The sequence below is a fragment of the Loxodonta africana genome, chromosome 14 (genome assembly GCF_030014295.1).
Source record: "Loxodonta africana isolate mLoxAfr1 chromosome 14, mLoxAfr1.hap2, whole genome shotgun sequence".
NCBI lineage: Eukaryota > Metazoa > Chordata > Mammalia > Proboscidea > Elephantidae > Loxodonta > Loxodonta africana.
Genome location: NC_087355.1, coordinates 41,769,397 through 41,786,567, shown reverse-complemented (window position 1 = coordinate 41,786,567; position 17,171 = coordinate 41,769,397). Strand labels below are relative to the sequence as shown.

The 17,171-nt window shown below is 39.7% G+C and overlaps 1 protein-coding gene and 1 pseudogene across 3 annotated transcripts in view; both read left to right on the top strand.

The window, feature by feature from the left end:
- The window catches only part of PIP4P2 (phosphatidylinositol-4,5-bisphosphate 4-phosphatase 2), a 97,615-nt gene that overhangs the window by 3,052 nt on the left and 77,392 nt on the right, over positions 1-17,171 (top strand). The window contains exon 2 of one of the 3 annotated variants that reach the window (XM_064267892.1): positions 376-459. The exons of the other annotated variants lie outside the window; for them this stretch is intronic. The gene's annotated coding sequence lies outside the window, so the exon portion shown is untranslated. The remainder of the gene's footprint in view (positions 1-375; positions 460-17,171) is intronic. 3 annotated transcript variants of the gene reach the window in all.
- Positions 453-17,168, top strand: LOC135227624 (glyceraldehyde-3-phosphate dehydrogenase-like; annotated as a pseudogene).

The window sequence follows — 17,171 nt, the reverse complement described above, 5'->3', positions numbered from 1 at the left end:
AAGGTACATAAGCAAAAAGACTGTGTCATAGAGGGGAAAGATGAATTTTATTTGTAACATGTTCAACATGATTTGTGAAGGAGACATCTATAGATAAGTCAGAGAGGTATTTGGAAATTCAAGTCCAGAGCCAGAAGACATGTCGAGATTGTTGTTAGCTGTCTTTAAGTCAGCCCCCAACTTATGACGACCCCATGTGTGACAGAGCAGAACTGCTCCATAGGATTTTCTTGGCGGTCATCTCTTCTTGTGTGTGTGCTTTAGATGAACATTTACAGCTCAAGTTAATTTCTCATACAAAAATTTTACACATTGTTTTGTGACATTAATTGCAATGCCTACAATGTGACAACACACTCCCCCTTTCCGCCCCAGGTTCCCCGTGTCCGTTCAGCCAGTTCCTGTCCCTTCCTGCCTTCTCATCCTGCCTCCGGACAGGAGCTGCCTATGTGGTCTCAGGTATCTGAACTAAGAAGCACACTTCTCACATGTGTAATTTTTGTTTTATAGTCCTGTCTATGTCTGAAGAGTGGGCTTTGGGAATGGTTTCAATTCTGGGTTAACAGAGTGTCTGGGTCCCATAGTTTCAGGGGTTCCTCCAGTGTCTGTCAGACTATTAAGTCTGGACTTTTTTTGTGAAGTTGAGTTCTGCTCTGTCCTTTCTCCCAGCTCCATCTGGTCTCTTCATTGTGTTCACTGTCCGGGCGGACATTGGTGTGGCTGGGCACCATCTAGTTCTGGTCTCAGGCTGGCGGAGGGTCTGGTTTATGTGGACCTTTAGTCTCTTGGGCTAATATTTTCCTTGTGTCTTTGGTGTTCTTCATTCTCCTTTGCTCCAAGTGGGTTGGGATAATTGATGCATCTTACACGGCCGCTCACAAACTTTTAAGACCCCAGGCGCCACTCACCAAGTGGGATGCAGAATGCTGACTGTAATCTTGACAGAATCAGATCGCCAGGCCTTTTCTTCCACAAAGCTGCCAACTTTGAGGGTAGCAACTGATCACAAACCACTTGTGCAACTTGAACTCCTGATGTCAAAATTGTTATTGTTAGGTGCTTTTGAGTCAGTTTTGACTCATAACGACCCCATGTGATAGAGCAGAATTGCCCCATAGGGTTTTCTAGGCTGTAATCTTTATGGGAGCAGATCACCAAGTCTTTTCTCCCACAGAGCTACTGAGTATGCTCGAACAGCCAAACTTTCGGTTGGCAGCCGTTAGCTTAACCATTACACCGTCAGGGCTTCTTTGATGTTGAGATTAGTAATTAGTAATTTAAGTTTGAGTTTTCTCATTAAAGGTAGTACTTGAGACCATGAGAAACCACCCTGAAAAGTATGATAGGAAATAGAAGAAAATAGGCAAGGAATATAAGCATTAAGAAGCACCTATACTTAATGGGCAGGCATTAAAGGTGAATAAAAGATCTAGGTTTATAGTCCCAGTTGAATTAAACATCAGAAATAACGCATTGCAATCAACTCTGTGCTATGAGTGGGTTATAAGGAGCGTGGGATACTTACCTTGGAGCAAGTTTTTTTTTTTTTTTTTAATTTATAATTAGCAAACTTAAACATTATGGCACATACATTATTTCTTTGTAGGTTCTAATCTAGTTCATTACTGCACATCTGTAGGATATGTATGCGTTTGTTCAGTGATTGTTTAGTACTTTTTCTTAGGAGCAAACAGTATAGCATCTAAGAAATGATCAATAAATTCAATTTAGTGTGAATAACTTATTGACCATTTATGCTAAGTATAGGGAACAGTTCTAGAGGGTACATTTTTTTAAAAAACAAAAAGTTATATGAAATTAATCTGGAGAATGGCTTAAGTAAGGGTTTGGCAAACTTTTCTGTACAGAAAGAGCTAGGTAGTAAATATTTTAGGGTTTGCAGGCCGTGAACAGACTCTGTCACATATTATTTTTTTAAACAGCCTTTTAAAAATGTTAAAACCAATTTTAGCTGGCAGACTGTACCAGCAATTTACTTACCCCTGGCTTAAAGTTACACTTTTCATGTATTCAGAGACAGGAGTCAACTTCATTTTGTAAAATTTAACCTCTGTTCTTTGTGTAGAAAACTTCATGTTTTATTTAAAGAACTGCATGCTAGATAAATGTTAGTTGTATAGTTTTTTTCTTATTATAAAAGATAGATAAAATACCACAAAGGAAAAAAATAATGATTTATTTTGCCATTTAGAGACAGCAGATTGGCAAAAATATTGATATGCACAATATAAATAATCAAGACATATATAAAATGTCTTACCTAAATAGTATGATGAGGTGAAGAAAATAGTAAAAAAAAAGAAAGAAACAAAAAAACCAAACCCACTGCCATCGAATCAATTCCGACACATAGTGACCCTTAGGACAGAGTAGAACTGCCCCAAAGGGATATATTAGAAATTCCAAGTTGCTCCACATGAGGTAAGGAGTTTGGGGGCTTCAAGGAATAAAGAGGAGGAGGTAGAGTGGAAGGCAAGAGTAGCCTTCAAGGGGAGGCTGAGATTTGTTGTAGACTTCGGTGACTGACACAGTGGTGGAGAAGCAAATGGTTATTTTATGAATGATATCTATTATATCATATGGGTTTTATCTATTTTATCTGTAGCCAATATTGCTGTGACGTAAATTCTGCCTCCACTATGAAATCCTCAATACAATAACACTCTGATTGATGTTTTATATGGTGGAATCTTTTTGGAGAACTCTATTGTGTGCTACCGAGTCAGTTCTGACTCAGAGACCCCATGTGACAGTGGGACTGCCCCATAAAAACCAAAAAAACCAAACCTGTTGCCATTGAGTCAATTCCAACTCATAGCAACCCTATAGACAAAGTACAACAGCCCCATAGAGTTTCTAAGCAGTGCCTGGTAGATTCGAACTGCTGACTTTTTAGTTAGCAGACGTAGCTCTTAAGCACTACACCACCAGGGTTTCCAAAGTAGGGTTTCCTAAACTGTAATCTATATAGAAGCAGATCACCAGGTCTCTTCTTCCTAGTTGCTTCTGGTGGGTTGGAACCACTGGCCTTTCATTTAGCACCTTTCAGTTAGCAGCCTGGGGTTGAATTTCATGTCTGGATTCATGTGATGAAATGTAACAGCAGCATACACTGAATCACAAAGTAGCAGCAGAGAGGCCCTTGAGAAAAAAAGGTTCTTGGGATTTGGTTGAAAATCCAGAGAGAAGGTTCTAAACATCCACAGCCTTCTAAGTAACGTTTAGGGTTTACGTATTGCAACAAATATATAAAAAATATATAGTGTTTTCAAAATTAATATAAGACATCTTTGTCCAGAAATTATGCTTTTTGTTTTAATGATGCTATGAAAGAACGAAAGAGAGCTGTATCAAGTAATATAATGGAATTGTATTGAAAGTTACCATCACCCATCATTTCTGCCCTAAAAAAAAAGGTAATATTAAACAAAAAAAAAAAAACTATAAATAGTTTCCCTTTTCAAGTAGTCATATAGGTAAACCAGCAAAATTAGATTGAAGGTTATAAAGGAATATCTGTGACCCCTAAATGAAGTGAGATACTCAGATTGGTGTGGGGATGGGTAGGGGGAGATAGGGTTAGATTATTTGGACTTTAAGTAAATTCTTTGAAGGGGCTGCGAAGCACTGTGAGTACTGTGTAATGTTACTTAGCATTACCTTGAATAAAATGCAAAGACAATAGCTTCATAGTTGGTTTCTGTTTCTTGGTATTCAGAAATTATGAATATATTGCTCAATGTTTAAAAAGCCAGAGTAGGCTTGGCCCAGAAAAGCATTACCCCTGCTTTTGATGAAGTCCTAAAGCAATTTATACTTAGCTCTCTGAGGGCAAAGAATCCCCAAAAGGCATCACGGGTATAATATTAATCAAAGGCGTAAATACCAATGAGATTAATTATTTTGAAGATGGGGAAAAAAAAAAAAAAACCTGTGGCAAAATGGATTTTCTCATAGCCAGTAGAAGCATAAACTGATACAAGGTTGTTTTTTTTTTTTTTTTTTAATGGTAGCTTAATAATTCATAGGAAACCCTGGTGGTGTAGCGGTTAAGTGCTACAGCAGCTAACCAAGAGATGGGCAGTTCAAATCCGCCAGGCGCTCCTTGGAAACTCTTTCGGGCAGTTCTCTGTCCTGTAGGGTCGCTATGAGTTGGAATCGACTCAACTGCAGTGGGTTTGGGTTTTTTTGGTTTTAATAATTCATAAGGTTTTGGGTGGCACAAATGGCTTGTGCTCATCTACTAACCTAAAGGTTGGTGGTTTGAGCCCACCCACCTGCACTGTGAAAGAAAGGCCTGATAATCTGCTTCCATAAAGATTACAGCCCAAAAACTCTATGGAGCAGTTCTACTCTATAGCTCCTGGGGTTTCCACGAGCCTGAACCAACCTGAAAGCAATGGGTATATTGTGAAATCAGAAAGTGTGAGTACTCCTACTTTTTTCTTCTTTCTGAAGATTGCTTTGGCTGTCTGGGGCCCGTTGCAATTCTTTATAAATTTGAGGATTGGCCTTTCTAGTTCTGCAAAGAAAGTTGTTGGAATTGTGATAGGGATTATGTTGACTCTAGATCATTTTAAGTAGTATTGATATATTAACAATATTAAGTCTTCCAATCATAAACATAGAATGTTTTCCTATTTATTTAGGTCTTTAATTTCTTTCAGCAGTGTTTTATGGTTTTCAGTATACAAATCTTTCACTTCTTTGGTTGAATTTATTCTGAGGTATTCTTCTAGATGCTATTGTAATTTGAATTGTTTTCCTTATTTCCTTTTCAGATTGCTACTCATTGCTGGTGTATAGAATCCTAACTGATTTTTGTGTGTTGACCGTGTACCCTGCAACTCTGCTGAATTCATTTCTTAGCTCTAGTAGCTTTCTTGTAGATTCTTTGAGATTTTCTCTGTATAGGATCATGTTAGCTGTGAACAGAGATAGTTTTACTTCTTCCTTTTGATTTGGATGCCTTTTATATCTTTTTCTTGCCTAATTGCTGTGACTAGGACTTCTAGTACGATATTGAATAACAGTGGTGAGAGCAGGCATCCCTGTTTTGTTCTTTTAAGGGGAAAGCTCTCAGTCTTTCTTGATTGAGTGTGATGTTAACTTTTTTCATAAATATCCTTTATCATTGTCTTAGGGTTCTCTAGAGAAACACAACCAGATGACAGGCTGGAGATTTCTATAGTCTCATCCTGAAATCTGTAGGTCAGGCCATAGGCTGGAGTTCCTTTTGCCTTATGTGCCAAAATCTGTAGGTCTGATTATGAAGAGTGAGGGAGTTCTGGCAAAGTGTCTGTAGTCTGGAGGCAGAATATCCCATAGGGAAAAACTTGTCTTTGCTCTTGTTATTGTTGTTAGGTGCCATCTAGGCAATTTCGACTCATACCAACTCCATGTGACAGTAGAACTGCCTCATAGGGCTTCCTATGCTGTAATCTTTGCTAGAGCAGATTGCCAGGTCTTTCTCCCACAGAGCCACTGGATGGTGTTGAATCACCAGCCTTCCGGTTAGCAGCTTAGCACGTAACTCCTTTCTTTACTTTTAAGGCCTTAACTGGTTGGATGACGCCCACCTATGTTATGGAGCATAATCTACTTAAAACCGACTAACTGACTTAATCCCATGAGTCTAACTAGTGTTTGACCAAGCAGCTGGGCACCATAGCCTAGCCAAGTTGACATAAAATTAACCATCACAGTATACCCTTTCTGAACATGGCAGCCATACATGTCTCTTTAAGCCATACTTAATCTCCAAGTAAAGAAAATAAAAGTCATACTTCTGCCTAACATGATGTAACTATCCTGCATACAACCAAAATGGCACTAAATGAAAACACCCTTTTCCAAAGAGGATGCAAAGTTAATACATGTTATGTTTTATGATAAGTAATGGCATAAGAGGGGAAAGAAAACAAAAATATTTATATATACATCCAAGAAAAACCCAAACTAGTTGCACTAGTTGCCTTCAAGTTGATCCCTGCTCGTAATGACCCAGTGTGTTACAGAGTAGAACTACACTGCAGAGTTTTCCTGGCTGTAATCTTTATGGAAGCAGATCCCCAGGCCTTTCTTCCATGGCACCACTGCATGGGTTTTAACTGCCACCTTTTAGATTAGCAGCCAAGCACAAACTGTTTGTACCACCAAGGGACACACAAACATGTTGTGTGAAAGTCTTTCAATAGGCAGGATAATGTCCCCCAAATATGTCCATATCCTAATCCCCAGAACCAGTGTTTATGCTACCTTACTTGTCAAAAAGGACTTTGCAGATACGATTAGTTTAAGTGTCTTGAGATATAGCAGTAATAAGGATCCTTATAAGTGAAAGAGGGAGGCAGGAGTGTCAGAGTCAGAGGTTTGATGATGCTGCATTCCTGGCTTTCAAGATGGAAGAAGGGACCATGAGCCAAGGAATACAGATAGCCTCTTGAAGCTTGGGAAGGCCAGAAAAGGGATTTTCCCCTAGAGAATAACTTGATTTTAGCCTAGTGAGACCCATTTCAGGTTTCTGACTTCCAGAACTATATAATAAACTTAGGCTGTTTCAAGTCTCTAAGTTTGTGGTAATTCATTACAGCCACAACAGGAAACCAATATACTTTCTTTGGGTTGTTCTACCTGTAATATTATTGGTAAATAGAAGAGCCCCGCCCATCATGCAGACCAGTGTATGTGATCAGTTTAGCTAGTCTGACTGTATAGTGTTGACTAGTGTAGCCAGGGTGATCAGTGAAACCAGTGACAAACTGACCAGGTGAGCAAGGTGAGATGTCTTAGAAAGACTGAGTGACCTGAGGCGTATCCTTAAGAATCAGATGAACAAAAGAGAATCCCTGAGAGTGAATGCTCAATAAAGCACGAGAGGGGGCCAGGTGGAAAATGGTACTCCACTCACTATTATACCGCGTATACTGGGCTTACCATGAAATGAGAAAAGGACAGGAGTTCTGTCAGCCATGGAAGATAGTTTAATCTTCCATGGGCTATGAGTGACAGAGAATATAAAGAAAAATCATGTAAAGAGACAGCATATAGTGAAAAATTATAGACAGCCATTAAAAATATTTTCACCACAGCAAAATTGAAAGACAAATAATTGCTTTACTTATTACAGGTGTCTAACTTCCAAAAATTCTCAGAGATTTAAGGGAATGGATACTTTATTTAGGCTATTGAAATGGGAAGTGTCCAAAGGGAGTGTGTCTCCTTTAACAACGGGAAAAAAAGAGGTAAAGAAACAAAAGTGGCTGAGTGCCAGATACAAGCTTAGTTGGCTTTGTTCAGGCAAGCATTGCAGTCATTCAGAAAATTGTGTGTGTGTGGATGTGTGTGTGTTTCAGCCTGTCTCAGCCTATTATGTCCTGTTCTTGGAATAGTTAAAGAAGGAATTTAGAGAAAGTGGGTTAGTCTCTTGGTATAAGGGGAGCAAGGGGGTCAGTGTAAATTTAGAGAAGAAATTTTTACATTTCTCCACACAGGAAAAGGGTCAATATACTTAGTATACGAAATTATAACTGTATATGTCTTTATTAGTAGGGAAAGCACCTCCTGCTCTAATAGATAAACCTTGAAATCTCAGTAGCTTAACACAATAAAGTATATTTCTTGCTCACAAAACACTACCAAACCAATTGGGCAACTCTTGTATAAGTAGTGATTTAGGGTCCCAAAATCTTTCCCTCTTATGTCATTTTAATGTGTAGCTCCCATAGCTTCCCTGGGTATTGTCTCCTGCCATCTATCTTAGAAGGAAAAAGAGCATGGAGGATCATCTGAAGGAAGTTTTTATGGCCAGGCATAGAAGTTTACATCACTTCCACCTACCTTCTATTAGCCACAGTTTGGTCACATGATCATACTTAACTGCAGGGGTAGCTGGGGAATTAGTTTAGTTGGGTTCCCAGGAAGAAAATAGAATGTGTTTATATTGATTATTCTCAGCCACAATATCTTTATCAAAATTTTAAATTTACAAAATATGAACTCCCCAGTGGAAAAATGGCCAAAGGATGAGAAGAAGCAATTCACAAAGGAAATAATAGTAATGACTGGTGGAAATATTAATTAGTATTTATTATCATTAATGACAACATACTACAAAAAACACTTTTTTCTACTCTCTGCTCTTCCCCATTCCACAGATAGCCGCATCTTCTCGTACACTTTAGCTATATCCCTTAGACATGGTGGTAAAGCCCAGAGTAAATGGATTTGGCTATATTGGGCACCTGGCCACCTGGGCTGCTTTTAACTCTGGTAAAGTAGAAATTGTCACCATTAATAACCTCTTCATTGACCTAAACTACATGCTCGACATGTTCTAGTATGAGTCCATTCATGCCAAGTTCAATGGCACCATCAAGGCTGAGAATAGAAAGCTTGTCATCAATGGGAAGCCCATCTCTAACTTCCAGGAATGAATGAGATCCTGCCACCATCAAATGGGGTGATGCCGATGCCGAACATGTGTAGTCCACTGGTGTCTTTACTGCCTCAGAGAAGGCTGGGGCTCACTTGAAAGGTGGTTGCCAGAAGAGTAATTATCTCTGCCCTTCTACTGATACCCCGTGCCTGTGATGGGCATGGGAGAAGTATGACAAATCCCTCAAGATTGTCAGCAGTGTGTCCTGCTGCCTAGCCTCCCTGGCCAAGGCGGTCCATGACAACTTTGGCATCGTGGAGGGACTCATGCCCACGATCCATGCCATCAGTGTCACCCAGAAGACTGGATGGCCCTTCTGGGAAACTGGTGTGACAGTCTTGGGGCTTACCGAAACATTATTTCTGCATCTACTGGCACTGCCAAGGCCCGTAGGCAAAGTGGGCAAAGTCATCCCGTAGCTGAATGGGAATCTCACTGGCATGGCCTTCCATATCCCCATCCCCAGCGTGTCAGTCTTGAATCTTATCTGCCAACTAGAGAAAGCTGCCAAATATGGTAACATCAAGAAGGTGGTGAATCAGGCGTTTTTAAAAAAAAAAAAAAAAAAAACCTAAAGAGCATCCTGGGCTATACTGAGGACCAGGTTGTCTCCTAGAATTTTAACAGTGACACCCACTCTTCTACCTTTGGTGCCGATGTTGGCATTGCCTTCAACGACCACTTTGTCAATGTCTTTTCCTGGTATGACAGTGAATTTGGCTACAGCAACAGGGTGGTAGACTTTATGGTCCACAAGGCCTCAAAGGAGTAAAAGCCCCTGGACAACCAGCCCCAGTAATAGCACGAGAGGAATAGAGAAGTCCTCAGCTGCTGAGGAGTGAGTACTTACCCAACTCGATCCCCCAACACACTAAGAAGTCTCACCCTTAACACAATTTCTATCTCAGACCCTCTGAAGAAGGGGAAGGACTTAGAGAGTCATACCTTGTCATGTACCATCAATAAAGTACATGTTGTCCCGCCAATAAAACAAAAACACTTCCTATTAAACTGTTGGATATTAATAAAGATTATCATGTTATTTTCCAAGGTACCACAAGTGAAAGTAAGAAATGGTTCCCATGATCTAGAGGGCAATTTGGTAATATAAATCCAAAGATTTTGAAATGTGCATAGTCTTTGACCCAGCTTCGAATTCAAAAAGGAATAAATAAAAGTGTGTAAAGACGAGTTTTTCTTGATTTTTGTCTTTCATATTATCAAATCCATTAGCAAATCATATTGGATCTTCACAGTATATCTAGAATCTGACCCCTTCTTTCGACATTCACTGCTGCTGAACTTACCTATATATATATGTATATATATATATATATAAAAGTCCTATTTAAGTCATTTCTGTACTCAAAAGTCTCCAAGGGATTCTCAAAGGAAAAAACAAAATCCTTTTACTGGCCTGCAAGGCTCCATACGATCTACTTCACCCCACCCCGCAGCAAACCTCTCCTCATTTTGCACACCCCATCCTCTAGCTCACTTTGCTGAGGCTACACAGGCTTCCTTTCCGTTCTGTGTATATCAAGCACATTCTTTCCTCTGGGCCTTGTTCGCCTTGTCTATGTTTCCACTCAAATTTCAGTGAAGCCTGCCCTAATTGCTCCCTCAGCTTTATTTCTTACTCTACTTTATTTCTCTACATAACATTTATCACCATCTGATACATATCCTTGTTAAACTGAGAGTTGACTGTTTCCTTTGTTACAATGAGGTCAGGGATTTTGTGTCACTTAGAACAATACCTAGCACGTAGAAATTACTCAATATATTTGATGAATGAATGAAGAGTAAAATTCTGCAAATACCCTGAATCACTCAGAAATAAATAACTAAATAAACTGGAATGATGTCCTTAAGGGCCCAGATGGTCAGACAAGATGGTATCAAAAGCCTGTTATTGTTCGGTGCTGTTGAGTCGGTTCCAACTCATAGCAACCGTATGTACTACAGAATGAAACACTGCCGGGTCCTGTGCCATGCGCACAATCATTATGGTTGAGCCCATTGTTGCAGCCACTGTGTCAATCCATCTTGTTGAAGTTCTTCGCCTTTTGCACTGACCCTGTACTTTGCCAAGCAGGATGTCCTTCTCCAGGAACTGATCCCTCCTGATAACGTGTCCAGATATGTAAGACTTAGTCTCACCATCCTTGCTTCTAAGGAGCATTCTGGTTGTACTTTTTCCGAGACAGATTTGTTCATTCTTTTGGCAGTCCATGGTATATTCAATATTCTTCACCAATACTACAATTCAAAGGCATTGATTTCTTCTTCTGTCTTCCTTATTGTCCAGTTTTCACATGCATATGATGTGATTCAAAATACGATGGCTTGGGTCAGGTGCACCTTAGTCTTCAAGGTGGCATTTTTGTTTTTCAATACTTTAAAGCGGTCTTTCACAGCAGATTTGCCCAACACGATGCAACTCTTGATTTTCTGACTGCTGCTTCCATGGGTATTGATTGTGGATCCAAGTAAAATGAAATCCTTGACAACTTCAATCTTAAGGTATCAGTATGTGCTTCAAGTCCACTTTCAGCAAGTAAGGTTGTATTATCTGTATAACGCAGGTTGTTAATGAGTCTTTCTCCAATCCTGATGCCCCCTTCTTCTTTGTACTGTCCAGCTTCTGCAATTATTGCTCAACATACACATTGAATAGGTATAGTGAAAGGATACAACCCTGACACACACCTTTCCTGCCTTTAAACTATGCAGTATCCCTTTGTTCTGTTCAAACAACTGCCTCTTGATCTATGCACAGGTTCCTCATGAGCACAATTACGTGTTCTGGAATTCCCATTCTTCACAATGTTATCCATAATTTGTTATGATCCACAAAGTCAAATACCTTTGCATAGTCACTAAAACACAGGTAAGCATCTTGTATTCTCTGCTTTCAGCCAGGATCCATCTGACATCAGCAATGATATCCCTGGTTCCACATCCTCTTTTCAGTCCGGCCTGGATTTCTAGCAGTTGCCTGTGGATATACTGCAGCAGCTGCTTTTGAATGATCTGTAGCAAAATTTTGCTCGCGTGTGATATTAATGATATTGTTTGATAATTTCTGCATTTGCTTGGATCACCTTTCTTGGGAACAGGAATAAATATGGATCTCTCCCAGTCAGTTGGCCGGTAGCTGTCTTCCAAATCTCCTGGCATAGGCGAGTGAGTACTTCCGGCGCTAAATTTGTTGAAACATCTCAATTGATATTCCGTCGATTCCTGGAGCCTTGTTTTTCATCAGTGCCTTGAGTGCAGCTTGGACTTCTTTCAGTACCATCAGTTCCTGATCGTATGCTACCTCTTGAAATGGTTGAACATTGACCAACTCTTTTTGGTATAATGACTCTGTATTCTTTCCATCTTCTTTTGATGCTTCCTGTGTTGTTTAATATTTTCCCCATGGAATCCTTCACTATTGCAACTCAAGGTTTGAATTTTTTCTTCAGTTCTTTCAACTTGAGAAATGCCAAGCACATTCTTCCCTTTTGGTTTTCTATCCCCAGCTCTTCGCACATGTCATTATAATACCTTATTTTGTCTTTCAATCAGCCCTTTGAAATCATCTGTTCAGTTCTTTTACTTCATCATTTCTTCCTTTTGCTTTAGCTACTTGATGTTCAAGAGCAAGTTTCAGAGTCTCTTCTGACATCCATTTTGCTCTTTTCTTTCTTGTCTTTTTAATGATCTCTTGCTTCCTTCATGTATGATGTCCTTGATGTCATTCCACGACTCATCTGGTCTTTGGTCTTACTGGTGACTGGAATTGAAAGCTGAAAACGAAGTATCAGTAGTTGGAGAATATGGCCTTGGTGATAGGAATGATGCTAGAGATCAAATGATAGAATTTTGCAAGACCAATGACTTCTTCATTGCAAATACCTTTTTCACCAACATAAACACGACTATACACGTGGACCTCACCAGATGGAATACACAGGAGTCAAATCGACTACATCTGTAGAAAGAGACGAGGAAAGAGCTCAATATCATCTGTCAGAACAAGGCCAGGGACCAGTTGTGGAACAGACCATCAGCCAAAAGCCTAGAGGTGCAGAAAATAGAATGTGGTTCTGTATCTCACAGGAGGAAGTACTGGGAGTACCAATTTCTAAAGAGGTTAACAGTCATATTCTTATACAAGTTTTCTCCAAAACCATAGAAAAAGGAAGTTTCTTATCCTAAAATGCAGTTTTTACATTTACCTACTGCTTCCATGGTCTCAAATAAGTTTCTCTGTAACATGTGTGTATGTGTGTGTGACTCCGGGGTTAAAAGGATTTTTACAAAGTAATCTTATTCTTTGAAGATGCATTTACCCTTCTTGTAAAAAAAAAACAAAAACCTGCATTCCATCACTTTAATGTTGCATTTTTCTGGGCTGTCTTCTCAAGATTTTGCTAAGGATTCTGAGGATAAAATTATTTATTGCATATTACTCTATTTGAGAATCATTAATTTAGAAACAATTCTAGTAGAGTCTAACTGTTAATAATACATCAAAACTAAATTTTGTTAGTAAGAAAATGCAGTTTTCATAGTAAAGTAAAATGCTTCAACAAAGAATAAGATTACATTAAAAAAAAAAAAAAACCCTTTTAAACCAAGGCTTTCAACTGATTCATTCCAGTTCCACCCCCTGCTGAGAATTTGCATTTCCAAGTCACTTGAGGATCTCTGAAAATGTAGACTGTGATTCAGTATTTCTGGGGTGGAGATGCAAATTGCCTGGGGATCTTGTTAATTTGTAGATTCTGATTCAGTATATCTGGGGCAGAAATTCTCAGCAGGGGGTTGAACCAGAATGAACCAGTTGGAAGCCCTCTTTTAAACCTAAGACACAAACACACTAATATCTCAGATAAATTTGTTTGAGAGAATGAAATGTAGTTGATAGGAGTTCTTCAAGGCAGCAGTTATAATACCTAATTCCACAACAGATCAAGCAGTTCAAAGTACTGAAAAATCATTATAAATTAAAATGCCGTGATATTACCATGTTAAGATGACTTTATCCATACCTAAGGCAAAAGTATTTTTGAGCAAAATAACTTGTTACATTGGTGACTAGCACAAGGGGTCACATTTTTAACACATCGGCAATCTTCCCATCCTCTTGCAGTTGTATTTACCTCCATCATAGCAAGGAATAGTGTCGATATTGTCTTCTCTTTGTGGTAACCCCAGCATTTAATACCAAAAACTTACATTTATTAGTTTAAAATGTTTGAATCAATGAAAGTATGAATTCTCAGGCAACAATTAAATATATATATATATATTCCTATCTATCCATCCATTTATCTATTTCAACATGTTATTAAACAAACTCAACTTGGCAAAGTATGAATATGAAATAGTTAAAAGTTTTCCCCAAATACTGCCCCTAACAGGACCACTTTAAATTCCTTCCCACTTGCCTCCTGTATGTAGCAGATACCACATCATCAAAAAATTCTCAAGATTATAACTGTCTGCTAGAGAAGTAAACAAAATCCCTTGGAGCTGAGGATTAAGCTATTTACCCTGGGCTTTTTTTTTAAAAGTAGAGCACCCATCCTTCAAGCTTCCCTTACCAAAGAACCAGCTTCCTGCCTTTCCAGGATGTGAATATAATGAAGAGGCATTCATATTTTGTCTGTAATGTGACATCTACATCCCTGTTTCCTTGGACCTGACAGTGTGCCTCAGTGTCCCCTTAATGGGCATTCCGAAAAGACCTAGCAACCCTTATGCTTAAATATAACCCTCTCTGGCATGCTGAAGCACCTAAGAATTTTTGTGATAAGCACGTAGACTACGCACTGAAGTACTACCAAATAATGTAATAACTGTAAGGAAAGTTTTAGGATGAGTAAAGGAATTTAAAAATTAAAATTGAGGTACCTAATAAGATCTGAAATGGCCAGTTTGAGAATTGGGTGTGATTCCTTGTTTGCTGGTTCTGTTTTCACCCTAGCAGCAGCCATGTTCTGTACTGTTTCTAAGACAGAAATATCTGGTAATGATGATTTAACTACACTGCAGCCCCTCCGTGTCTCAACCCCTGTAATTGCCATATTGTAACCAATCTAAGAAAAAGACATATACCCTTTTAAGCCAATCGCCTTACAGAGCTTGGCATAGGAAGTCCTCCTTACAAGTTCCCCTACAGAAATCCATGTTTAATGAGTTCCCGACTCAGAAAGCTTTGTCTTAATGAGTTCCTGCCACCAGAAGCTCTGCTATCTGTACCTATCGAGTAGTGGTGATCTAAGCTTGTAAATACCAATCAGGTAACATGTTTCATATCCATTGTTCTCCTCCTATAAAACATCTCTGCAAGTTGACATTTTGAATTACTGGATTGGACTGCATGGAGTTCACTCTATTCCCAGCTCGAGCAGTCTCTTTTCTTTCAACAAATCTCTCAATTTTACATTAGAGTACGATGGAGATTTTTGCAAAGCCGTCAATAAATGTAACAGAAAGTGCTACGGGAAGTACAAAGCAACAGATAAATCCAACAGAAATTGATGCTGAAAGCACAGATAAATGTAACAGAAATTGGTACTGCTCTAACAAAACCCAAAATATGTGGCATTGGTCTTAGGGTCAGGCAGCAGGTGGATGCTAAAACGGGTGGAGAGACTTAATGGAAACTAGAAGAGCAGGAAGGAAATTGTTATTGGAGACTAGAGAACAGAGATGGAACAATTAACTGTTGTCTGTGGTAATTCTGAATGTAGAAAATATACTTAATGAACTTGTTGATGTCACCAAAATAACTTCCATGCAGAATGTTGAGAATGGCAATGAACATTTTTAACTGTGTTTGATAAGGTCTTGCAAGAGAGGTTGCATTTTCTATTGCTGCCATAAAAAATTACCACAATTTTTGTGGCTTAAACAACCCAAATTTATTATCTTACAGATTTGTGGGTTAGAATTTCAACATGGCCTCCCCAGCCTAAAATAGAGGTGTCAACAGGACTGTGTTCCTTCCTGTAGGCTATAGAGGAAGATCCATTTCCTTGCACATTCAAGTTGCATGCAGAATCCAGTTCCTTGTTATAGCAAGACTGAGATCCCTGATTCCTTGCTACTGTTAGGTGAGGGTCATTCCCAGCATCTAGACGCCATCCACACTCCTTGGGTCATAGCCCCATTCCTCCATCTTCAAAGCCAGCAATGGCAAGTGGAGTCCCTCTTTTGCTTTGAATTCCTCCTCCTTCTCCCATGAATCTGACCGTGGCTGTCTGGCCGTATGATTAGATTGAGTTCACCTGGATAATCTAGGCTACTCTCCGCATTTCAAGATCCTTACCCTTTATCACAAGTGCAAATTTGCCATGTGAGGTAACACATTTACAGGTTCTGGGAATTAGGGTGTGGACATCTTTGGGGGACCATGTGAACTATAGAAGGAGCCTACTACACAAGCAAACTAAAGAAGGAGCTTTCAGTTTGCAACACAATTTAGAGGAATTATATGAGTCCCTGGGTGGCACAAACAGTTACGCACTTGACTACTAGCTGAAAGGTAGTGGTTCAAACCCACCCAGAGGGGCCTCAGAGGACAGGGCTGACAATCTGCTTCCAAAAGGTCACAGTCTTGAAAATCCTATGGAGCAGTTCTACTCTGCACACATGGGGTCGGGGTCCCTGTGAGTTGGAATCAACTCAGTGGCAACTAATAACAATAGAGGGCCCAGGACGATTTTTCCATCTGGCAAAAGATTCTCTAAGAAATGCCCTCAGGATAAAATTCAAATCAAGGGTGTAGCTGTAACCCCTTGTTAAGACCTCTAATTCAGTGCAATGGCTAGGAGATGCCTTAGACAAATGGGGCATCTAAGAATCCGAAGAGCCTCAAATGAGGCCCAACATAGAGAGATACATGTCTCAAAAAGGATTATGATTGTGGTTTGGGAAATGATATAAACCCAAATCAAACTCATAGGAATCCCACAAAACGTTTAAAGGATTTGTATCAACTTGGATTAAAAGAGGCAGGGACTGTTCAAAATGAAAAGAGGCTTCTGGGCTCCCAACAGTCTTTGAGCAGGAGACAGGCTGAGAAAGCAACTCAGCTGCAACCAGGAAAAGAAAGGAGAACTCAGCGGACAGAGCCAAGAGCCAAGGACAGTAATAGACGAAGAAGCTGAATAGAACCAGGAGCGGAACTATGCCTGAATAAATGGGAATTTCCTGCCTCTGGGATCAAAGGAACTGACCTGGATTTCAGAATTATATGGTCCAGTGGCTGCAACAATGGGCTCAAACATAGCAACAATTGTGAGGATGGTGCAGGACCTGACAGTGTTTCATTCTGTTGTACAGAGAGTCACTATGAGTCAGAAGTGACTTGATGGCACCTAACAACAAAAACCCTGGTGGCGTAGTGGTTAAGTGCTATGGCTGCTAACCAAAAGGCTGGCAGTTTGAATCTGCCAGGCACTCCTTGGAAACTCTATGGGGGCAGTTCTACTCTGTCCTATAGGGTCGCTATGAGTCCGAATCGACTCGACAGCAGTGGGTTTGTGGGTTTTTAACAACAAAAACATGCTTATGTACCTTCCAGTCCAAACCCCATCTTCTCCTTCCCCTCCCCCATCCTTATGGGAGAGTTTATTGCTATTATTCTGACCCAGTTTCATTGTTATATGTTGGGGTAAGAGCAATAAGGAGGGCTTACAATTTGTTTTTT